Raw genomic sequence first — 25,699 nt, 5'->3', positions numbered from 1 at the left:
TTCATTTTATTCCACCTGATCATTAGTTGTTAGGTTTTTCTGCACCTGGATTTACTGGGTGCAGAAAACCAGGACACAATCTTTTTCCAGACAGAAAACTTAGACTGAAAAGACGCACAAGACTCTGGGTGCAGCAGAAGCAGCCAAGACTTATGCTGTTTTTTTTCACTAACTGGGGGAAACACACAATTCTTCCTTCTGTTGGTGTTCACAGTTGTTGTCGGCCTGTGATTCGGTGTTGAGTGCAGAGCGTGTCGATTAGAGCCGAGGGCCCGAGCCGAGGAGGAGTTGACGAGCAAGCGGAGCGGAGGCTGGGACGACTGCCAGGGTTTGTTTTGTGACCGGTTCCCGCTTCACCCGCGTCCTGTTATACGGGCGCTTTAAGTTCTACGGATCTGCGATGGAGGCAGGAACGGCCGCTGCCAGCACCGCGGTGCTAAGGCGCTGCTGGTGCTGCTCATGCGGCGGCTGCTGCAGAGCACAGAGGAGCACAGAGGAGCCTTGGCCTGCCACCTGATTTATGTCAAAAATTTGTTTATACATTTTTTTCCCCACAGCCCACAGGCAAAAATTACATCATCACTTGGTCCCACGCAGGGGATCAGAAAGCCTCAACAGAATTATAACAGGTGGACAAAGTGCATTGACCAATATAAATCAGCTCCTCCTCTTATTAGATAAGCCAAGTGAAAGATACAGCTTCTAAGTGTCCCGGAGCTTAGAGAGAGAGATAAAAAAGAAAAAAAAGAAGATCATGCAACTTTGCTAAGCCAGCAGATAGGTCTAAAGAAAACTCAACGGCCTTCTGAAACGGTAATTTCTCCAGGTTGCTCCACCGAGGTGTTGTATGCGGAATAGCCAAATAGCGTGGACAAACTCATCCTAATATGGGATAAGTAATTATGAATCTAACAAGGAACAAAGAAAAAAAACTAATAAAAAAACACTTCCCGGCGTGGCTACCGGCCGAGAAAGATGGCCGCGTTCTAGCAGAGCTCCGTGACTGCAGGGCACTGTAACGGCGTGGGTCCATCACAGGTTCAGGGGTATGACCAGGGTTCACTTCACCAGATGTCCACTATCTCCTCTCCTTCTTTATACTTCCCACAGAACATCGATATTGACTTTGAAGAACAAGAGAAGGAGACAATACAGTGGCCCTTTTATTCGGACTGGAACAACGAGTGGGAGGAGTCACAGCCGGACGTAGAGACGTCATATACGGAGAACGACGAATCAGCAGTGTGTTTTTTCACCCGGAGGGAGAGAGTTGTCGAGCGGAGCGAGGAGAACGGAAGAAGCAAAGCGGAGGAGAGAGCGGGAGAAGTCGAGGAAGAGGAGACGGTAGGCGGAGAAGCGGAATCGGAGAAGGAGAAGCCAGGAGTCCACCGATATCACGAGTCGCCCAGCCATACACCCGGGGGAGGTGTATGGCTCACACAGGTACGAAACAAAATCAAGGGCTGGGTCAGTCGTAGGAGTGTTTCTACCGCATAGCCTGGGTATTCACACATCCCCGGTTTTTGTGCCCCCTACCCTGAGCACTGACCCCTCACTTCGGCACTGTATATAGTTGTGTTGCACGGGTTGCTGTTCCCTCACTCCTTTCCCCCTAGAGTGGTAAAATCAAGAGGACATTTGACTTATACCATATTATCTCATTCTGTTTGTACCGAGCGGAACCCGGACAGAACGGAACCCGGACAGAACCCGTCAACCGGAAACTACAGAGCGCTGTCCACGAAGAGCCGAGCGAAGCCGTTCACCGCGTCGGACTGTGCATTTAAAGCAGAAGAGTTCTGATTTGTTGTATAGCAAAATAAAGCCCAAAAAGACTAAAACCCATGTGTTACCCTTTCATCCTGCGCCCGTCACAGGCACCTTCCCCGACAATCCGCACAATAATCCTGACTTCAGCAGGCGCTGCTACGGCTGTATAAAAACGGGAGATCTTCCGATTCCCAGTGAAGCAATCCGCTACTCCAGACTTCTAAAACTCAAGCGGCTACGAGACAGTGCAACCGGGGCCTAACAGCACTACGGAAGCCGGGGACTAAAGTTTCACGGCGGCCGGCATACAGATGACCCGACAAGAACTGCTCCTGGACACAGAATAAAGGCGGCGAAAACCAAAACGGACGCGGCTACGCGCACAGGACATCCTCGGACTACAAGGTACTGGCGACTGCTGGAGGAGGCAGCGAGAGGGCTCTGAGTGAAAACCTGATGTTACCGGGCAGGGACTGTGGACTGGGGGCAGGTGAGCGGGCAGTACGGCGGCACTAAATGGCGGCTTAATCCTGGAACCACCGGCCTCTCTGTTACCGCCGCTGAGCACACCAGCCCGCTCACCTGCCCCACACGCAGCACTAGCTGCAAATCAGTGACCCCAGCAGACATTTTAAGGGGCATACCCTAGATAGCACTGTGCGAAGACACCCCACGCTGTCTCACGAGCTTAGCGGGAGCTATAGGGAGCAGTTCCACAGCTGAAAGACGGGAGCTGGAGGTATCACAGGCATTCCGCAATGCAGGCCCACACGCATTCCCGGAGTCACCAAGGAACACACTGTACAACACATCGAGGAACAGTTGGGAAACAGGGCTCTTCTACTGTCCTCACAAATTTTTGGGTGCGTGTCCACTGCGATCAAGTACCATGACGGGCAGGGGGCCCAAGGTGCAACAGCCTCCACGCTTGGAAAAATACGCCTATGTAAAAGAACCCCAGAATGGTCACCCGAAAGCAAAGCGCCACGCACATCATCCCAGACGACCAACCCGCCTGGTGATGCCGAACAGGTCACCCTGAAAGACGTCATGGCGGCATTGCACACAATGCAAACTTCAATGGGCACTATCTCCACCGATATCTCCCTGATAAGGGCGGACTTCTCCAAGTTGTCAGACCGTTTGATTGAGGTGGAAAAAGCTACATCGGGGCTAACTGACGACACGGCGGCCTTGAAACACAAAGTACAGAAACTGGAAGATGACAATCTGCTATTAAAGGCGAAACTTGACGAACAGGAAGGCCACTCACGGCGCAACAACGTACGCCTGGTGGGTGCACCGTAAACAACAGGGGGCCCTGTGTTGGACCTATTCGTAGAAGATTTGATCCAAAACAAGCTGCAACCGAAGGGCCTGTCAAATTATTTCTCAGTAGAACGTGCCCACCGTGTGCCAGAGGGGAAACCGAAACCAGGGGCACCACCGCGTCCAATCTTAGCGAGGATCTTCAACTTTCGCGACCGCGATGCCATCCTGCAGACAGCTCGAATGGCTCCACCAGTCAAAATTGACAACGCAGAGGTCACCTTCTATCCAGACGGCAGAGGAAGCACAACAACGACGAAATTTCACGGAAGTGAAAAGGGAACTCCGTTCTAGAGAACTCAAATACTCAATGCTCTTCCCAGCGAAGCTGCGTGTTGAAGCAGAGGGAAAAACTTGTTTTTTTTAATCGCCCAAAGATGCGCAAGACTGGTTGGAGGGCTGGCGGCAGACAGGGAAACCCAGGAACCGGGACGCAAGACATAATAACCGATAATGGAAAAGTCAGAAGCCCACAACAAACTGCATCACTGAAGCAACGCTATGACTTGGCTTTTTAAGGATTAAGGACCTCACAGGCTGCCACGCTTCACAACACCGCAGTAGGAGACTATGATATGGACACGGCCCGAGATTGGGCGGTGAGCGCAGGGTGGTGGGTACTGTTACATTGACCTTCCTTACAATGGGTCGATTAAGGACGTGATACACAGGCAAGTTATGAAGACTCCTACAGGTAGGACCTACCGTGATGTTGGTATCGCTGCATGGACATTGATGGGTGGGAAGGAGGCTATAACAGTCACGGTAGTCTCACCCTCACGAACACTACATTTTGTTCTGGGAAGTAAGCACTCTGCTCAGTTGGGGGTGGTGGATGGTTCTGTATCCGCCGGGCAGGGAGGCAGGGTGGGGAGTTTGGATTTTGGTTTGTTTTGGTCTCTGGTGAACAATGAACACTTTCTTCAGGGACTACAATTGTTTATCGGGGGCCATATTGAGCAATTGGAGATGGGGACAGTCACAGATCCGATGGGGGGGAGGGCAGGGTTTGGGATTAGGGGCCAAGGATTCTTGAAGCAACTCTTACAATGTTTACGTTTAATATGTTACGTTATTTCAAGGAACAAGTTTACGTGTCAACTATACAATCTATGCGCACACGGGGCAGGTCATGTACAGCAGGTATCAACAGTAGTCACTGACCATAGGATATACATACCAAGCACGACGTGACACCACATGAGGGGCGGGAGACCAACACTCAGTTACCACTTCAGCCGGGCCCCCCCTTGTCCATAATTTCGTGCAACGTGAATGGGTTGGGTCATATGATTAAACGAGGGCTAGTCCTACAGTACCTGAAGCGCAAGGAGCCCTCGATTGTTCTACTCCAGGAAACACATTTGACAGGAACAACATGCAAGGCACTAGATAGATGGGGCTTTAAAATGGCAGCTCACACGGAGTTCACATGTGGCTCTAGAGGGGTGGGAATCCAGGTCCATAAGAGCTCCACATTCATGATTAAGAACACTTGGACTGATGCACAGGGACGATTTGCGGTACTAACTGGGCAGTGGGAAGGTAGGTTGTATCACTTGCTCTCCGTTTATGTTCCCCCTACACTTCACCAGCAAGCATTTCAGGACCTCAGGAGGCTCCTGCTGGACCTTCCAGAGGGAGAACTGATCATGGGTTGAGACTTTAATACAGTAATGGATCCGACCATCGACCGCCACCCGTCCAGGGAAGCAAGCCGCTCCAATCAAGCCCTGCAAGATTTCATACACGCAATGGGAGTGACTGACATTTGGCGACTTAAGCACCCAACAGAGCGTCAATACACATTTCTCTCAGGGGCACACAGGAGCCTCTCCCGGATAGATTTTATATTGACACTGGGTATTACGCCTGAGAAAGTGAAACAGGTAGAGCATCTACCGAGGGGCATATCAGATCACTCTCCAGTCCAACTCATATACACCGCCCATATCCCTGGCAGACGGAGGATCTATCCGCTTTATCCTGGGTTCCTGAAAAATGCCAAGATTGCAAGGGACCTAGTTAAATCCACTACACAATACTTTGCAGAAAATGTTCAGTCAGTTCAATCCCCCAGCACACTATGGGAGGCATATAAAACCGTTATTAGAGGGCAGGCCATCTCGACGATCACGAGACACAAACGCTCACAAAGAGAGACCAAAGAAGAATTAGAGGAGGCCACCCAGCAAGCGGAGAAAGCTCACGCCACAGACCCCACTGAGGTTACGGCACACGCTGTGGCGCTGGCTAGCCAAGAATTTAAGACTTATGCATGGGAAACATCAAAGGCCAAAAGTACCGATACCTTCCACAGAATTCACGAATTGGGAGACAAAACAGGGAAAATGCTGGCATGGATAGATAAACGCAAAAAAGCAAGTAGATGGATAGCACAAATTTGTCTATAGGACGGTACTCTCACAACAGACCCCGAACGTATTGTCGAACAATTAGCTACGCATTTTGAATCAATATACACACCGCAGGCGGTAACCACAATAGAGGACAATACACATTTCTTGCAAGACATTAGGATGCCTACGCTTTCCCCGGAAGCCAGGGAAGACCTAGATGCTGACCTCTCGTCTGAATAATTGGGGCGGGCACTGGCGGCACTCAACACAGGGAAAGCAATGGGTCCAAACGGGCTACCAGTAGAGCTGTACAAAAAAGTGTCGGGTCTGATCACACCTCACTTAACATGTACAATGACTGCCTGGAGGATGGCAGGCTGCCACGGGATCAGCGAATATCCACAATTGTGGCAGTGCACAAACCGGGCAAACCTGCGCATTTGGCAGCCTCTTACCACCCAATATCGCTAATGAATGCGGAAGCCAAAATACTGGCCAAAGCTTTGGCACTGCGACTACAGCCACACCTCAAGGACTTGGTTCACCCGGACCAATCAGGGTTCATGCCGGGACGTAACATCTCCCTTAATCTACGGAGGGTGCATGCCGTTATAGCCCGTACACCAGAGATACAGAAAGATGCAGCCATCCTTTCCTTGGACGCCACTATGGCCTTCGATTTAGTGGAATGGCTGTTCCTCTTTGCGGTACTTCGGAAGCTGGGACTTGGCCCGAAATTCTGTGCATTGATACAACTTTTATATACGGAACTCCTCGCGCAAGTAGTAGCAAACGGAGGAATATCAAGAGAATTCAAACTATGAAGGGGTACCAGGCAGGGATGTCCGCTGTCGCCGCTGCTATTCGCCCTAGTGCTGGTACCGCTCGCTGCATGGATCAGGCAGGACGTCTCCATTCATGGAATGAGATGGGAGGAGGACTGGGAGGATCGTATCTCGCTATATGCGGACGACGTGCTCGTATATTTAACATCCCCGGCGAGATCATTAGTGTTCCTACTAGACATTTTTACTGCATACGGTAAAAGTATCCGGCTACACTATTAACTGGACGAAATCGCTACTCTATGTATTGCACGGGCCTACACCCAAAATCCCGGTGGGATGCGAACTGCAGATCGTGACCAGAGGTTTCAAGTACTTAGGAATATATGTCACCCCATCAGAGTCCATATTCATGGAAGAAAATTTAATGAGGCCCCTGGAACGACTCCGAGCGGACGTAAAACACTTGAGATCCCTCCCGCTGACGCTCCTGGGTAGAGCTGCACGATTTAAAATGCTAGCCCTTCCGAGATTCCTATATGCCCTACAAAATACCCCATTTCCTGTCCCCCCTAAGTATTTCAAATCCATTGAAGCGGAAGTAACAACCCTATTGTGGGACGGTAAACCCCCCGGATAGCACAACACAAACTGGTCCGGAGTTGGTATGACAGTGGTATTGCTCTACCGAATGTTAAACTCTACTACTGGGCATCACAACTGATGACAATAAATCAATGGTTGCACGTCCCACATGACGAACCAGCATACAGGTTGGACCGGAGCCTCCTGCTGGCAGACCGACTGATGAGGGCTCTTTACACCAACGGAAAACAGGAAGGACTTACAGGACCAACGGCACACACGATTAAAATATGGCACGCCGCACAGAGGGCCTTGGGATGGGAGGGAGTGTTGACACAAGCCCCTACCCTCTGGGTCACGAGAAAACTGGGCATACTGGCGAACACAAAGGGATTCAAAGAATGGGACCTAATTGGTATCTCTAAAATAGGCCACCTATGGGCGAAAGGAGAGATAATATCATTTGAAAACTTGCAAGCGAGGTATAAGATGGCAGACTCAGAACGATTCTGTTACATAAAGATACGACACGCATTACAAAGTGCAATTCCCCCAGAGACCAAATTGGTGGAATCCTCCCCTCTGGAGGATAGGCTCCTCACGGACTACATGGAAAAAAAGGCAACCTCCTACACATACAAGAAACTGATCAATAATCAACCAGACCCCCTGATAGCACTAAAGGGAAAATGGGAGACTGAATTGGGAGATATCGAGGAATCTGATTGGATGGACGCCCTAGCATCAGCCCGAGAGGCAGCGATCCCATCCCGACTTAAACTCATTCAACTGAAAATATTACACCGAACATATTATCCTCGCACCACGATATTTAAGCTGGGACACACACTAGATCACCTTTGCCTCAGAGGGTGTGGAGGTATTGGAACATTTTACCATATAATATGGGAATGAATGCCTATCATAAACCGCTATTGGTCAACAGTATTAGCGATAATTTCAGAGGTGGGAGGAGCAAAAGTTCCCTGTGATCCCAGGTGTTGCCTCCTCAATATCTGGCAGCCCACCGACTTAAACCTAGCCTAACAGAACTGGGCTACATTGGGGGCGACAATCGCGAAGCGAAACATAGCAATATACTGGGGCTCCGCGATAACACCTACACGTACACAATGGGAACGAGACATGGATATTGCGATGGTGGCTGAGAGGGCGGTTTACACGCACTGGGGCTGTCCCAAGAAATGGACTAGAATATGGGGTAAATGGAACGAATTCGTGGGAACATATGTGAACCTCCTTTACAGATCCCCTCCCCAGAGGTCAGTCCCTAACTACACATGTACACGAAAGGGCTCGGCATGCAATAGCACGGCATGACAGTTACACACGTACAGCTGATGTGTGATGATACCACTGGCTGGCCTTTATTGTAACTGAAGTAGTCCCTAAATAATCATGACATGTACCTATGCACTGTACTGTATGTATGAAACTGTCTTGACACAATAAAGGTTTTTGAAAATGTAAAAAAATAAAAACACTTCCCACCCCACCCATGGTGGCGGCGTGTTCATACTAACAAGAGGTTGGTCGACACTGGGATTGTGATCAAAACTGGAAGAGATGGCGGGCTCTGATGGTGGAGGGACACACCGTAGACGGACGGCCCTGGGAGAGGAAGGAGACAAGGGGGCCCCATTTAAATTCGAAATTCTTAGCATTATCCCTGAAAATATCAGCCATACGTTCTAGGCTAAGCAGTCTCCAAAGACGAGAGTGCCATAGGGATATAGCTGGAGCTTCCCTTCTCTTTCAGGCGGCTGCCAGGGTGACCTTAGCTGCCTCACACGCACCACTCTTAAAGTATGGGACTCAATTTCGGGCGACGACAGGTCGACTTCTTTTCCATCCCCATTCACTCCAATCCATTTCAATCCAGCTTTCTCCCCGGCCCAACATGAGGGATCCTTTGATGCCTGGAGAAGGGGAGGCTGCTTAGCTCTAATACATTCGTTCCACAATTTTGATCCCCTTACTTTTGATCAATGTCAAAGGGACTTTGTATTGAAGAACACAGAAAGATATCAGTATATCCAATTAATGCACTGGGCCCTCACACCTCAGATATGGGAGGCTTCTACTCGACCTCTCACAAAATTTGAGGCCTTTCTCACCAAGACTGCTAACATGAAAGGGGTGATCTCATTTATCTATAGCTTCCTCCTTAAAACAGTGCTTTCTACATGTCTATGTGGGAAGACTTAATTCACCGTCCTATTTCCAATGAGGAATGGACGCATCTATGGTCCGACATCACACGCTTCAATCATTCCTCAGAACTCAGGGAACTGCCGCCTGATTTTACGTATACATTGAGCAGACCAGTGCTGAGTAGAGGAGTGGAGGGAAGTGCCTACATCTGCCGTCTGTAGGTGGACTGGCTCTGGATCCCGCTTCTGCTCCTAAACGATTGCCAGCATTCTCCCTTGTACTCGTGACAGCGATGAATAGCAACGAACAAGCAATGAACAGTGAGTGGTGAGCGACAAGTGGCAAAAGGTGTGTGGCATGTAGCGAGTAGTTAAGGTTGATCGGTCCGTAAGTCATTTCAGTCTGTAATAAGTCTGTAATACAAAATCTGAGAAATTATGCAATGGGGAAAGTGACAATAGACTTTGATCCTGTTGAAGCACCCCTCGACCCCTGAATTACTCTGCATGCCTAGACTACAGCCCTACCCGGAGCCCGGATATTAATCAATTGATTAATGAATTAGTTCATTAAATAAGTAACCAGCAGCACCGGCGGATTCTGTACTGAGGTGTGCTTTGGGCATGTTTTCCCCTAGGAGGTGTTAGGAGGTGTTTTTGTCCAATCAAAGCACCATTTGGTCTTGTCACTGGCCCGTTTGATTCTCTGAAAGAAGCAAGACTTCACCTTGGAGGGTGTACTAAGAGGTCAGGAAAAGAGCGGCCACCTTTCCCTCCTATCAAAAGGAAAGGAAAAATACAACAAACACTAATATTAGATATGTTTAAAATAAAACAGACAGGTGACGCATAGTCCTTTAATCATCTATGGTCCATACATTTAGGAAACTGGGAAAGTCGCCATCAAAGTTTGATTTTATGAAAGATCCAACTGGTGCTATGCTAACATTGCTAACTAACCCATGTGATCTTCAAACTCCGATTAAACCACTGAGTAGAAAAAATATTATATCCCCTAAGCACGGAGTAAGTGAACCAGGCCACCCTGAGTCTGAAGCTGAAGTCGAACGAATGTCAAATTCAACTAAGGACCAAGTCAACCATTGGGGTCAAATAACGGACCTAGAGATGTTAACTATTCCACTTACTGGTCGTTCACAACAAGAGGACACAAAATGCACAAATCTAACAATGGGAGATACTCAGCAATTACTACCAACTAGGCATCCAATGCCAATAGAAGTGCAAGTAAAAATCAGAACAGCTAACGGGATAGGGGAACTGTTGGAAACCGGCTATTTCTGGTAGGCTAAGGCTGTTGCCAAAGCCAGGCAGAAACCACCCTTCCAGTCAGGGCAAGGAAGTCACACGCCAAGATAACCCCTGCTCACCCTCTAGGTAGCTTGGCACGAGCAGTCTAGGCTAAACTCGGAGGCGATGTGTAAAGCATTTGCGCCAGCGCACAACAGCAACAACATACTAGGTACACCACAAAAGAGACTCCACACAAGGTTATATTAAAATAACTTTTGTATTGTCAAAACATATCAGATAGAACTTACACATGTACCTTGTGCCAACTGGCACGGCAATCTTCACAAGGGATTATTTACAAGACAGGACCACAGGGGCCACTGTCTGAATCAACAATTTGCAGATATAGAAATACTTGTCAGTAATTAGAATAAAAGTATATAAACTTCACTGTAACACAAAGTAACAGTTATAGGTCACATCCAGTAACTACTGGGGACAGGTAAGTACCACCTACGCAACCCTAAACCCCTTAGGAGACTGTCGCGCAGGGGACCAGGACCTCACTAGGACCACCTGTACTAAAAGAACAACCACCTAAGTATCACACAGCATTTAGGGGTCTAAGAAAGAACACATTACCCATGATGTATGAAACACATTCAGAGGAGTAGTAAAGGAAAACCATCTAAGTATCACACAGCGTCTAGGGGTCTAAGAAAGAACACATTACCCATGATGCATAAATATACATTCAGAGGAGTAGTAAAGAAAAACACATAATGCATAAACCTACACATTCAGCGGTGTTAAGAATAAAGCACATGATGCAATAAAATTACATTCAGAGGTACCAGAATAATACAGTAGCGCAATAGTCACATGATGTCTAAAAACATTCAGAGGTGCAGGAATAAGACATGGTGCAAGAAATCACATTCAGGGGTGCAAGAACCATACAATTGCGCAAAACCTACATAAGCCACCACCTGTGGCAGTCCGTAGGCCACTGGCCTTGTTGGGGCTAGAACGCCCTGAGTCTCAATGTCAGGGGCCTAAACGATGCAGGGACCCACTACTTGCTGGGCCCCTGGGAACACTCACAAGGGCGTAAACGCTGCAGCTGGCACTAAGTGCTGCGCAGCTGGGAAGGCCTGGCACCACGGTGCCCTCGCTGTCCCACACAGGGACTCTCTCCTGAAATTGCGCATAAACGGTGCAGCTGCCCACTAACTGCTGGGCAGCTGGAGAATCATCAACACTGCGCCAGGGCCCTCACTGGCCCTCAGGCGCAAACTGCGCCCCGCTGGAGCCCCACAGGCTCTACACACAGCTAGGTCTACGTTGGAGCCACCCAGGCTCTGGCATGACACTGCGCAACGTTGGAGCCACCCAGGCTCTGCCACCACACTGCGCCGAACGCTGGAGCCCTCTAGGGCTCTTACAACAACCATGGTGCTTTCACTGGCACCAGAACTACACAAGCCCCGGAGGGGACGGGCATCGACAATATGCCCCGAGGTGTCCCAGGAGCCATCTAGACTCCTTAAACAAATATGGCCTGCGTTGGAGCCTCTCAGGGCTCGTAGACGTTGGGGCGACCCACTGCCAACTGGGGCCGCCCTATATGCACCAAAGTCTATTATGCCCCTACGAGCCTCGGGGCTCGCCCAGCAAGATGAGGCCCCTTGAGCCTCTCTGGGCCCGCCAAACGCTGGGGCGACCCACTGCCAACTGGGGCCGCCCTTGAAGCCCTCGTGGCTTCACACTGGCAACAGGCGCGAGCTCGCGCCACTGGGGGGGGGGGGGCGGCGGACACCGTCACCGTGCCCCGGCGCCTCTCCCCTCTTCTGCCCCACCCTGCCCAGACTCACCGGCAGCCCATCGCGGGCGGGGCGACAGCCGGTCTCTGCTCCCTCGAGGCTCTCCCTCCATGCGGGGAGCCTCGCGCCGGCCTTCTCTCTTCCTCGCCGGGGCTCCCTCCGCACCTGGGAGCCCCGAGCAGCCGACAACGAGTCTTCTCCTTTCTGCAGGGCTCCCTCGGCACACGGGAGCCCTGCCGACCGGCCGCCTCGTCTCCCTGGGGCTCCCTCAGCCGAGAGGAGCCCCGTCCACCGCCGCCATCTCTCGCGCCTTCCTTTCTTCTCCCCGGACTGCGGGGGCGGGACTTCCGGCCGGCCGCGCTGAGATTGGCCGGCCGGCCGACCACTTCCGGGTCGCTGCGGGCAGCACAGCGGCCCTCCTCCTTAGGCAGGCAGGCGGGGGCTGATTCCTTTTATGGGCCAGATGCCGGCTGGGCACCGGCCAGGGGAAATAAAGCGCTTCCAAGCGCTAGGAAAAATGAGCAGAGCACTACCAGCGCTATAATCGAAAATAAAGCGTTCCTAAGCGCTATTGTCCCAGCGAAGCGCTCACAGGTGCTAAAGAGGAAAAACACAGCGCTCCCAGCGCTAGAAGGGCAATAAAGCGCTCTCTCAGCGCTAGATGCAGATGAAGCGCTCCCTCAGCGCTACAGGGACAAGTCCAGCCAAGTCCTTCAGGGGATACAGCAAAATCCCTCCAGGGTAAAGCAAAGTCCCCCATCCTTCCAGGACAGGCAGAGGGGTCCCCCAGAAGTCCAGGCATCCAGGGGCTGGGCAGCGCCCGCCCCTGGTAGATTCCAGTCCGAAGTAAGAACCAGACAAGAACAAATTGGAAGGGAACACAGCCCCTTCTTATACCCAGAAAAGGCTTTGAAGTCTTTTGAAGTCCTTGTGTAAGCGAGCCCTAAGCCCTGGGTGGATCTGGTTTCCCTCTCCTGTCAGCCTCAGGTCAGAGGTGACAGGGGCCATCCGGAGGGAGAGGCAGCAGGGTGGGCTGACAGGCACCGCCTGGCACCCCCAGAGCTCTTCCCTCCCATCCGTGACAGCAGATGGGGGCCTTTCATCTACGGCTGACTCAGACCCCCCCTCCTCCAGGGCCCTGCAGACCCCATCCTACTAAAACAGACAGTCCATCCACCAGCAGGCCCAGGCTCATCAGCCAATCACGGGCCAGCAGACTCACTACACAATTATGGCAACTTCTAAAAGTGGCGCTTCTAGACTAGACACAGCCATGCCGCATATACCATTATGCAGCATTCATTCTCACGAGTTCATACATATTAAACTCGACCCTGCACTCCCCATGCATCAGGAATCTACCATGGGCATACATATTCCCCATTCATTCCTATGGGAGGGCAGGTCACTCATCATCCATACACAGAGAGCACACGCACTTTACACTGTACCACAGTGAAAAAGTGCGCAGAGGCCTAAAATCACCAATCCAGGTTCCAAAAACAGGCTAGGAAAAAGCAAAAAGTCACGGGGTGAACCTGCCCAAAGGACCGGGTCCAACAGGAACCATCTAATTTGGGACAAATAAATCAACGAGAGCAACTAAATGGTGGGGTGAAAATCATAAGGGAAGCCAATACCCCACTGAAATCGGATCTTACTCTATCTAAAATAAATTCAGTTAAAAAACAGGACCAGCCGAAATGTAATCAAAATAACGGATCTCAAATTAATAAGGACGAATACAACAGCAACCCAGAAACTCTGCAGCGTTGGAGTACTCTGTATCAATAAGACGTTTTGAATAGTAGTCCACAATTCATTAATTCTTGTGACGAGGGACATGATTTTCAAGGACCACAAAAAGAGGAGTATAAGGACCTATCATTCATAAATGGGCAACACCATAACCCAGGTACTCAGGTACCAGGAAGTGGGAACGCAGGAGCAATTTGGGATTTATTCTTCAAAACCTCGCAATTAACTCTGGAAGCTTTAACATATAAGTCCAACAAAAAGGAGGTCCAAATAGATCTCTTGAGTGCTACGGCATCCTCTGTTGCCGGAACTGAGCAGAAGATAACAACACAAAATAATCTAATAGTAAGGGCACAATCTCAGCCAATATCTACATATGCAGAGTGTAGTTGTGCCCCACTAATTAACAAACTGGCTACCATTCCGGATATTTTAAAAACAATAATTGACGATGTAAAAGGGAATTTTCCTAATGTGGGAATTCAACCCATCAAGACCGACTGCCCTTCTAAAGATACAATAAAATGTAAAGACAATACTGTTGTTGTTAAAGATAAAATAGATGATAAAACAAAAGATCAAGAAGTGATAAACCTATGCTCGACACAATCAACAATAACAGACGCAGCTCCGGAAGTTTAACTATCAAAAAGTCAGAGGAAAAAACAATGGAAAGAAAGAAATAAAGCTTCTAAAAGTATAAAAAAAAAATACAAATGCATCAGATATAGTGAGATTGAACACTGGAAACAACCATGACCAAATATCATATTGTGAAGGTGAGGGTAAACAAATGTCTCCAACAAAACCCTTTTACCCTCTATTTAATAAAGAGCTATCGGAGGTACAAGCAGTTATGAAAAATAATTGCCTAAACAAGCAAGCTGATAATATAAAAATGATAGAGTATGGGAAAATTCAGTCCTTAGAAATGCTGCAAGTGGAGGAATGTAATAAACAGGTGGAGAATAAGCCATCACAATTGGAAACGAATAGAGCAAAGAGTGAGAGTATCAGAGGGGATGAAACGAATAGAGATTTGTTAAAAACCTGGAAGGATATTAAATTACCACAAGATCTGGGAACCAAAATGAAGCAGTTACATAAACATCGACTATCATGGTCTCAAACTGTTAATAATCATAATGGAAGGTTAATTGAGCATACTCAAGGTGAAAATAGCCTGCAACAATTTAAATTAAATAACCCAGATCAAAAAGAAGGAGTGGTGCAGGTAATTTCTACGCCGGAATATAAATCTAGGGGTAATAATTATATCATGACTCGTGGGAACATATTAAAATGCAGTACCCTCATTAAAGAAAATAAATGTACCGACATAGAATCAATTGAATTCCACACATCAAGAATAATAATCGCAAATCAACATTAGTAATTTGGACATCTTCTACTGCCGCCAGCCTTATTATGCAAGAACATAATCTCTTTCAGGACTGGGGAATAAAAATAACAACTCCCCTGCAACTTTCCTATCCTAGCCGTTTTGTTGTAACAAAATTACAAAATCATAACCAATGAGAACCGATAATAATAAGAAATACTCAATATTAAAAAACCCACAGGTATGACCAACGGGCATCTTTTAAAATTATTAGAGGTAAAAAAAGTAGACCTATTATTTGACACTGTCAAATTAGGTTGGCTAACAGCAGCCCTCCATAATGTCAGGCAGGATTGACATCTACAATTTGAACTTTCTTTAAGGGGGCCAACAATTATGAATAAAAGGGTCAGATTATGTTCGTGGAATATAAATGGGGTTCAAGCAAAGATTCAGAATAACCAACTCGCTACTTTGTGCTGTTTTCAAATCATTTGTTTACAAGAGACTTGGGCTTTAGTTCTTTTTAGATTGGAAGGGTATAGGGTTATTACTCATTAGCTAAGCGAACAAGTAACTATGGCAGACCTTGTGGGGGTTTGGCTTTTTTTATATCAACTGAGCTAAAAATGGAAAGTGAAATGGACGTCCCAAGTCAAAAGGATTATCTAATTGTCAAAATACGATACAAGGAACAAAATATAATTACATCTCTTGTAGTAATCAACGTATATAATTACGAAGAACAATGGCAACCAATTGGATAATTATGATACTGCAGAAACTGGACAATGACACCTAACCTGAGATTATTATTACCGGTGATTATAACATGAATATGCTATGGTCTTACGATAGAGATGTTGAAATACAATGGCAAAATTACTTATGGTCAATTCCAAGTTTTTCATCAACAATGGGTATGAGGGAACAAAAGAATTAAAACATCGGCAAGACTCTTGTATAAGAATTAGAAACCATAGGTCTAAGATGGCAAAATGGGCGATTTCCTCAAGATTCGCCAAAAGCATGGACTTTTCAGGCAGGGGATCATAGTGCTAGAATAGATTATACAATAGCATTGTGAATCTATTTAATTAAATGTTGTCTTATCGGAAAGAGGGAATATATATAAATGACCACGATCAACAAATAATTGAGTTAAACCTAAATGGCCTAAGATTTGAAAACTATAGGTCACTTCCGGGAGAAATAACGACAGTAAATTATAAGAAACTTTATTGGTCAGATAACACCAAAGATTCTATTACAAACTCTGCGCAGGCAATTGTGGATTTTCACTTCGAAGGAGATTATTCGAATGCTGTCGAAAAATGGTCTCTCTTCACAAAGCAATTAATTACCACAATCTCAATAATATGCTAATAAAGGTCAGTGGAGGAAAAAGCATGTTCATTGGTGAAAATTTCGTTTGAAAGCCATCAATTAAAAAAAGGATGTAACAGAATTCTGAAATTGGTAAAAAAAGTTCCCAGTTAATTTAATTTACAGAGTAAAACTTAAAAAGATAAATACAGGAGTAAGGAAAATGGTCTGGAAGGACAAAATGCAAAAAAAGCAATAGTTGTGGGCAAAAGCTCTATATGCTTGCAAAAAGAGTAAGTCAAGAGGCTTCTGGATTCTAGTAAACAAACTGAGTAGATCTAGTAGGAAATCTACTTCATCAACAGTAACTGAATCTGAATGGGTATCGTTTATAGATATGCATTTGATCCTACTCCTAACTTGGCTGTGAATTCTACTGATTGGGCTATAAATAGAATAGGAGGAGAAAAGAATAATAACTGAACAGAGATAACAGAAAACCAAGTATGTAAATTAATAAAGAATCAAAGATCCAATGGTGCCCCCGGCCCACATGGGATTCCCGCTGTGTTGTATTAGGAGAAAGCATCATATTGGTCGAGCTATCGAACACCAGTATTTAATCATGCTCTCCAATAAAGAACAGTCCCGGAGGCATGGAACGGATCTATAATTTCTCCTATATAAAAAAGTGGGGACTGGTCCCTCCCATCCAATTACAGATTAATTACGATCCAAGATATCGAAGCTAAATGAGTTGCATCGGTTCTACTTAAGGAGTTAATTGATTGGACTAAGAAAACCATTAAATTCCACCGAACCAATCAGGTTTTGTACAAGGTCAAGGTACAACAACAAACGTGTTAACACTGGGAATTTTAATGGAGAAATATAAAACAAGAAAACAGCCTTTATATTTATGTTTCATTGATTTTAAAGCAGCCGTTGACTGCGTAAATAGGCAGATTTTATGGAGGAAACTGGATCGTTATGGCATTAGCTCCAGCCTTTTAAATGCAATACAATTGTTATATACTGATACCTGGACAAGAGTCCGGCTAGGGAATGGTTCAAAGCTTTCGAGGAAAATTAAAAAAACTCAAGGCCTAAAGCAAGGGTGTGTTTTAGCTCCATATTTATTTAATCTATTTTTATCAGACTTTACCCTTGCAATGAACAATGAGTTAGCAGACTCACCAAAGCAGGCTGAGAAACAAATATCGAACTTATTATACGCTGATGACGTCGTCCTGCTAAGCCAAACAAGGGTAGGACTGCAGCAATTAATAAACAAAACATCAATGTATTCAATTGAGAACAAAATGACAATAAACGAAACAAAAACAAAAGTAATGGAAGTCAGTACCATGAATCGGAAGGGCAGTTAATACAAATGGTCACACAAAAAGCGAGAGCTAGAAAAAGTTCAGTGTTATAAATATCTTGGGATACTGTATGACGAGAAAGGATCTTTTTCATACCATAAATTGGAGATGAAGGAAAGAGCCAAAAGTCTACAAGGGGCTTTTCGCCTACTGTATAGCTTCTTGGGAGGCCCAACTTATACCCCATTAATAAAAGTAATAAAAGCAAAATTGCTCCCGAGCCGTATATGGAAGTGAAATACTCGTGGCTTGATGCCGCCCAGGCGGCGTGCCCCAGCCCTGGGACGCTGGCGCTGCTTTGCCAAAAGCATACCGAATTCTCGGATGAAGCCGGCCGTGAACTGTCCTTCCTTGGTAGAGAGGGTCGAGCGCGCCGCTTTGGGGAGGGAGACCGCCCTGTGTGTACCCTTGCTAACCTCCTACATCCACTGCTCGCTGCATCCTATATAACTGCTCTCAATGATAGAGCCTGGACAGGACCACCTCTCCGGAAGATATTTAATCCCGTTTTCTCGACTTTTACTCTCACCTCTATTGTGTCGGCACTCCCTTGCCACGGGAGGAGTTCGACCAATATTTTGAGTCCTTCGCCCTCGTCTGGCTCGAAGACTACCATTTCTTGTTGAGCCATTCTCCAGGGAAGAAATATTGGCAGCCATCAACAGCTTACCTAGTGGCAAGGCCTCTGGCCTGGATGGCCTGCCTGCCTCGTTCTACAAATCGTTCGCTGACATCCTTGAACCACATCTGGAGGCCATGTATAATGAGTCTTTCGACACCGGGATATTCCCGCAGTCCCTGCGCGAAGCATTGATAAATTTGCTCCTTAAACCTGACAAGCCTGCCGACCGTCATGACTCCTCCCGTCCTCTTTCCCTAATAAACATAGATAATAAAACCTTCGCCAAATCTCCCGGATCAATCTGGCTTCATACCTGGCAGGGCAACCTCACATAATCTTCGCACCATTTTGTCTGTCCGGCATCAAATTAACCCTAACTTGCCGTCCGTGGCCACACTGCTCGACGCCACCAAGGCATTCAATACGTTGGAGTGGCCGTTCCTGTTCAGCATTCTACCGCGTACGGGTTTCAGCGCTCACTTTCTGCGTAATATCAAACTCCTTTACACCAGTTCCTCTGCACGTCTCCGCATTAATGGTCAGGTATCCAACCCGATCAACATTGCCCGTGGCACTTGCCTGGGGTGTTGTTATCGCCCATGCTTTTTGCCATCGCCATGGAGACCCTGGCTGCCAGGCTACGGCAGCACCATACACACAGAAGTGTGTTGGAGAAGTGTGGCTCAATGGTTAGAGCAGGCAGACCTTGATGCAGAGCTCTGGCCAGGGACCAGGGTTCGATTCCCACCTCGGCGGGTCTCCGGCTCATTAATTCCCCTGACTGGATATTCTCACCTCAGTGCCTGTTCTGATCATGGGTCCCACGCTGCAACTCTGGGCAATAGCTTGCTTAGTCTCCACAACGGCCCCAAAAGCGCTGGGATGCTTGGCTGCGCCTGGTGGGGTGCCCAGGAGTGGACATTTCCCAGGAAAGCCAGGATGGGTTCCTAAGCGGTATACGGACAGCGCCGGGACACCTCCGGTGGAGGTAGCTGTGCGCTTTACAAATTCCGACATTTACATTTTACAGGGGCATTGGTTTCTCTTCCCACTCTCTCCTGGTCTAAATGTATGCGGATGACGTCACCCTATATGTCAGCCAACCCCAGGAAAACCTTAGCCCCCTGGTTCGGGAAATCATACGTTTTGGCGGGCTTTCGGGTTAACAACCCAGGGTGGCCTATGATATCCTCACCCTCCCTATGTCTGCCGGTGGGATGGATGCGCCTGACTTTCGGATCACCCAGATTTCCCTTCACTCAGCATGTCCCGACACGCGGCACGTTTGGGCCTGAGAACGGTGGCGGATATTTACCCGGAGAATTCCTTTTACACTCTTCCAGAGTCTCCGGGGTTGCAGGACATGCTACTATTTTATCAGTTACGTGCCACTTGCCAGAAACTGCACTCCACATTGCCTCAGCCCCCGCCCACTCTCCCGGCTCTGGACTTCATTCATACTTCCACGTCGCCTAACAAGTTAGTCACCAAACTGTACGCTTTGTCCTTGGGGTCTGCCCCCATCTCATCGGATCGCACAGACTTTGGAATTGACATTTCGGAGGCCGACTGGTTGTATTGCTGTAATCAAACCAAAAAGTTGTCCCCGAATTACCGGCTCCGCCTGATCCACTTCAAGTAATTGCACAGACTGTACCGCACCCCAGTGCTGCTCCACCGGTTCGGGCTCACCCCTGGAGATACTTGTATGCGTTGCGCTGCTCCCGCCGCAGACTTTGCCCATTTAGCTTGGCTCTGCCCCAAGGTCTCTGAGTTCTAGCAGGCGGTGAGCTCCACCGTCTCTGACATCACCGGTACTGCAGTGCGCCCAGACCCTCCACTGTGCCTTCTTGGCTTTGTTAAGTTTTGCCCTGATGCTTCCCGCCGCCTGATTTCGATGCTTTTGGTCCTCGCCAGATGTAGGGTGGCCATGTGTTGGGGTCGGTGGCCTACTCCTAGGGTTGAGAGTTGGTTGGAGGATGTCTCCTCTCTGAGTTTTGGGATTTAATGCCTGCCAGGTCCCGTCCTGTCGACATTTGGGCCCCCCTGGTCGTCTATCTCCTTTCCCGCTCATACCCCAGCGGCGCTACCTCTACCGTGCTCCCCGCCGGCCCTGGGTCCGCAGCGGCCGCCGGTGTTGGTTAGTGAATGCTCCCACCTCACCTACTTCCCATCATCACCCCTGCTGCTTTAGACTTTCATCTGTTATTGTGCTTCTATGCGTGCTTCCCCTTGGGAGGCTGTAGCCCTGGACTGTGGTTCTGTGACTTTAACATTCCTGGTTTTACTGAATTGCTGTAAACATAACCCAATTGCAACTCAATGTCTGTATTGTAATTTATCTTGCTACCGCGCGCGGCGGTTCTGCACGGTGTATTGTGTCTGCCATGTTGATATTCCTTAATAAAGGTTTTTGAAAATAAAAAAAAATAAAAAAATGTCACTTTTAAAAGACAAAGAACTGTTTATTAAGAGATCCCACGCATGGATGTTGGTCCAGGAATATACAAGTCTTATGGTCCAACCATATTTAGAAATACCATGGTCTCTACAAACCAAAAACACCTTTATGAACGCACGATTCGGCAACTTACCTGGCTTAAAACATTTAGTGCCCTGGTTGAGAACATCTAAGCCGACTATGTGCAGCCTATGCAAACTATGGGACCAAAGTATTTTGCATTTTGTTGTATATGTGTAGTAATGATGGCAGAAAGAAAACGATATTTGAAAAACTGCTTCATTGGCAGAGTTGTTCGTACCTGCAGACATGCCATAGTAGTTTTTTTTAGACCGTCGGGTATTAAAATGAACGCCAATTTTACTACATTTTTAATACTTGTTAAAAAGAAGTTGGATACTTGTGAGTTGCCCACAGGAAATCTGGAAGTCTAAGATAATTAAGGACAACATTTAGGACTATTTTTATGACATCACACATAAATTACAGAAATATTAATTGACACAATTGATATTAAGTCCTGGAAAGATGACGGTCTGATGTAATGTCTATAAATTGTGTTTATGTTATTTAAGAAAACTAATTTGGATTTTTTGAAATTTTAAAATTGTTGGTCTGTATTTAAATTGGTGTGTTTCCTTTAAGAATGCAGTAATCGTCAGATTTTTGTTAATTGTGCAAATAAAATGTACCTTACTCCCTCTGTTAGAAAATGCTTTCCCCTTCCCTCCCCTGCTTCACCTATCTCCCCCAACCAACCACATGCATATATTTACCACCTGCTTAAAAAAAGTGGTAAATAAAAGCAGAAAAACACTATGAAATAGTGAATGCCATGTGGTTTGACAGGCAGAAGAATCTGTTCCTCGTGGCAACTGCCCAGTCCATGGCGTCAAACTTGTAACTGGACGTTACTGGGGTAAATCCACTACAAAGTAAAAAAAAAAACAATTACATGAGATTTTTCTGCCACTCCAGCACTGTGCAACTACTAACAAGGGACTATGAGAGGTCTTGAACCGGTCCTGTGATCTGGAGGGTCACACCAATTGTGCCCTTATTTAAGGCAGAGGACTGTCATGGGTTTAACAGCTAGAGCGGTGGTGGCAATGCACCCTGTTGTAAGGATCAATAGCCTGATGTGATCTTTGCATCATGGTCAGTGGAGTTGCGTCCTACTGACACACCCATGTAATGCTCCATTTCTATACATGTGCCCAAACTTTGAGCTAACATCAAGTGCGTGTTTAGGGCGTTGGTGTGCGTAGGATAAATGCAATGTGAGAGTGCTAGTCTAAGGGACACCACCCACCTCCACCCCCAAGTCTCTCCCAACAGTTCAGCGCAGAAAATAATACGCTACGACAACGTGATTGTTGAGGCCCAGTTGGACGATTGTGTGCTGCCAACCGGCCCGTTCAAGGTTGCATTTGCCAAATTCCTAACACAACAGGGTCTGAATCTACTGGCTTCCTGGAAAGCCTGATTTGGGCTTTTAGTGGCTGAATTCCAGACTACTCTGTGTCAGAGGCCCATGAGGGACTACACTTACTCCAGTGTTGAACACCCTGTCTGAGCTTACGCCTGTGGTCCAGCCGGCCACAGTGTGGGCTCAATTGCTGACGGTCGGGCCTCCAGAGGAGCTGCACTTACCGACAGGCCTAGTGTGACTGCTACCTTGGGACTGCTGATCTTCAGGCAACTGCAAAGAAAAAACAGAGTGGGTGCCCTACTGAATGCAGCACTACCTCCATGACAAAAGCACTCCACAAAAGCCTGCCGGTGGGTCACTGCTCTCTCGAGTGTTCGCGCGTGCCATTCAAGTGCCGGGAAACAGGAAAGAGACCCAGACAAGACTGACTCATCCTGTGAAAGGGTAAGACGCTTACGACAGAGCATAAATGCATTGGGGTGACTGGAGTGACAGAACTACACCTATACTATATTCATTATACTCCTAAATGGCCCTAGAGGGAAGGGGGTATCAGAACCGGAGGCACCGGTCTGCTGCACATGGTAGTCTGGCATGCCTGCACTATCTTTTCACCCAGACTGTTGATTATAGTGCCGCTACACACATAGCAGGGGGAATCTCAGACCATTCGCTGGTGGAGGTGCAACTCGATGGTCCGGTTGTGGACTTCATGCTACCCCCAAGGGTTGATCCATGATATTTATAAGACAAGACGTTCAAAGCTCGTATGAGAGATGGAGCAGACTTCTATTTTAAGGAGAACGGGCTGCCTGTTGAATCAGCTTGTGTGCTATAGGATGAATTCAAGGCAGTGATTGGGGGAATGCCGAAGGAACGTAAATTGAAGTGCGAGGCTCAGAACAGGGAATATGTTTTCCTGGAGGCACGCCTGGCAAGTGGGGAATCAGTTTCTCTCCCATTACACCATCAACTGAAGCAGCACACATTGAGAGCAGTAATGGAAAATAGCGGGCACTCATGCGCTGGCTACCCAGCATTGTCTCTATGATGTGGGTGATAAAGCCAATGAGTTACTTACATGGTTAGAGAGACAAGACAAAGGACAGAACTGGATCCTTGAGGACACAGACAACAAGGGGACGGAAATACTGGGAGAGACTTCCTGAAAGACCTGACCCTGCCAATGTTCACGAATGAGGACTGAGACGCACTAGACAAAGACCTGACAGTAGACTAAATAAATAAGACAATAGGAACCTTGCAAACAGGGCAAGCGACGGGGTCCAATGAGCTCCCCTTAGAATTATATAAAAGCATGATGGATAAAATCAAGGAGTGCCTCCAGAGGAGGTTTCAGACTGCCTGAAAATAAGAGGACCAAAGAACGTCTGAGGCGGTGGTCATCCCAAAAATGGACGAACCAGCAACTGAGTGTGGGTCTTCTATACCTACCTCCCTGCCTAATTTTGAGACTAAGGTCCTTGCGTAGGCCCTGGCGATCTGCCTGCGGGCAGTAATTTCAACAGTGGATCATCCTGATCAATCGGTCTTTATGCCACACCAGGGAAGGCGCTTAAATCTCCCGACACCTTAATGGAGTACCAAATGCAACAGGGAATTCCTTTGCTGAACCAGTGGTGCTGCTGTCAAGCTCTCGTATGTCTGGCATTTCCGGCTTAAATAATACTGCTGGGGAGACCACTGCGAAGGCCCATTTGCACCCATGCATGCTTTTAAATACTCGATCACTTGGCAAGCACGCCCTTGACCTCTTCAACTTACTCTCAGAACGGAAGCCGTCATGTCTCTTTCTTACGGAGACCTGGCTATGTGATTCCTCCAGTCCCGACATTTCCACTGCCCTCCCCCCTGACTACTATATTGTGAGGAAAGACCGAGAGTTAGGAAGAGGAGTAGGAGTGGCGATAGTGGTAGACAAGCAATATACCTGCTCAGTGCTTGAAATTGACACCATTCCTGGGGTTGAATCGCTTGGCTTCTGCCTATCCTTTTCCCCGCATCACTCCTGTGCCGGTTTATTGGTCTATCGACCACCTGGCAACCTGTGCCCTTTCTGTGATAAACTCCATCAGGCCTTATCCCCTCTTGCAATGAAATATAAGCATCTTTTTCTTCTTGGGGATTTCAACATCCATATGGACGAACCTGAGTCTGTCGACTCTGTTAAATTAAGTGATGTTACTAGCATGTTTGATCTCCTACCTTATTTTTCTGGAGCAACCCATAATAAAGGTCATCTGTTAGACCAAGTTTTTTCTTCCATGCCTATTCAATCTTATCCACCACTTCCTGTAGTTTGGTCAGACCATTGCCTGTTAAACTTTGATATCGTGGGTCTTTCTAAATCCGCCTGTACTGAAAATGGCACTCAACCTACGGTTTTCCGTCCTTTCCACCGTGTTACCACCGATATGCTGGAGCAGTCATTGGCATTCCATCCTTGTCAATTGACCGGCAATCTTGAGCAGGATCTCTCTAGCTTGCAGTCCTGGCTCGCTCAACGTTTTGATGAACTAGCGCCCATTCCTGCCAGATCTAAAACATCTCAATGTACTTCAGCCCCTTGGTTTACCACCGAACTTCACGAGATTAGGAAAAGCTGCATGAAAGCCAAACGATTGTGGCGGAAAAATTATGATGCCCACCTGAAAATAAGATTTAAAAATCTTACTAAGACCTATCATAAAGCAATCACAATGGCGAAGAAAGTTTTCTTCGCTAAAAGAATTGACTCAGCTTGCAACATCAGTAAGGACATATTTAAAATCGTCAGGGAATTCACTTCCCCCCTTGCTTCTAGCCCTAAATTCTCTCCCTCCGAATCCTGGGTCAATCAGCTGGCCAGCTTTTTCTTCAATAAAATTCTTAACATCCAGGCATCTTTTCCGCCTATTGCCTCTGCCTCAGATCTTGGTTCCCTTTCATCTGCTATGAACATTTCACAGGACACCCATATTCTTTCAGATTTTCCACCCCTGTCGTCGGAGGCTTCGCTTGCTTTGTTACAAAAACTGAAATCCCTGTCCCGCTAAAATCCTTTCTAAAATGTCCCATGTTCTTAATCCTTTGATCAACCCTCTTCTTAATGCCTCCTTCTCCTCTGGTGAGGTCCCGAAGGCCTGGAAAAAGGTCATGTCATCCCTCTTATAAAAAAACCTAATTTGAACCCCCTAGAACACTCGAACTATAGGCCAATATCTCTGCTTCCTGCCCTTGCCAAACTCGCAGAAAAACATGTGCATTCCACCTGTCAAAATTTTTAGAAGCTC

The 25,699-nt window shown here is 47.3% G+C and overlaps 1 protein-coding gene across 1 annotated transcript in view; it reads right to left on the bottom strand.

Annotated features, from left to right (window-relative positions):
• The window catches only part of LOC144804963 (uncharacterized), a 56,518-nt gene that overhangs the window by 18,670 nt on the left and 12,149 nt on the right, over window positions 1–25,699 (bottom strand). The window lies entirely within an intron of this gene.

Source organism: Lissotriton helveticus, chromosome 1_2 (assembly GCF_964261635.1).
Source record: "Lissotriton helveticus chromosome 1_2, aLisHel1.1, whole genome shotgun sequence".
Lineage (NCBI taxonomy): Eukaryota > Metazoa > Chordata > Amphibia > Caudata > Salamandridae > Lissotriton > Lissotriton helveticus.
The sequence above is the reverse complement of the archived record's forward strand: the minus strand, read 5'-3'. Positions and strand labels throughout refer to the sequence as shown.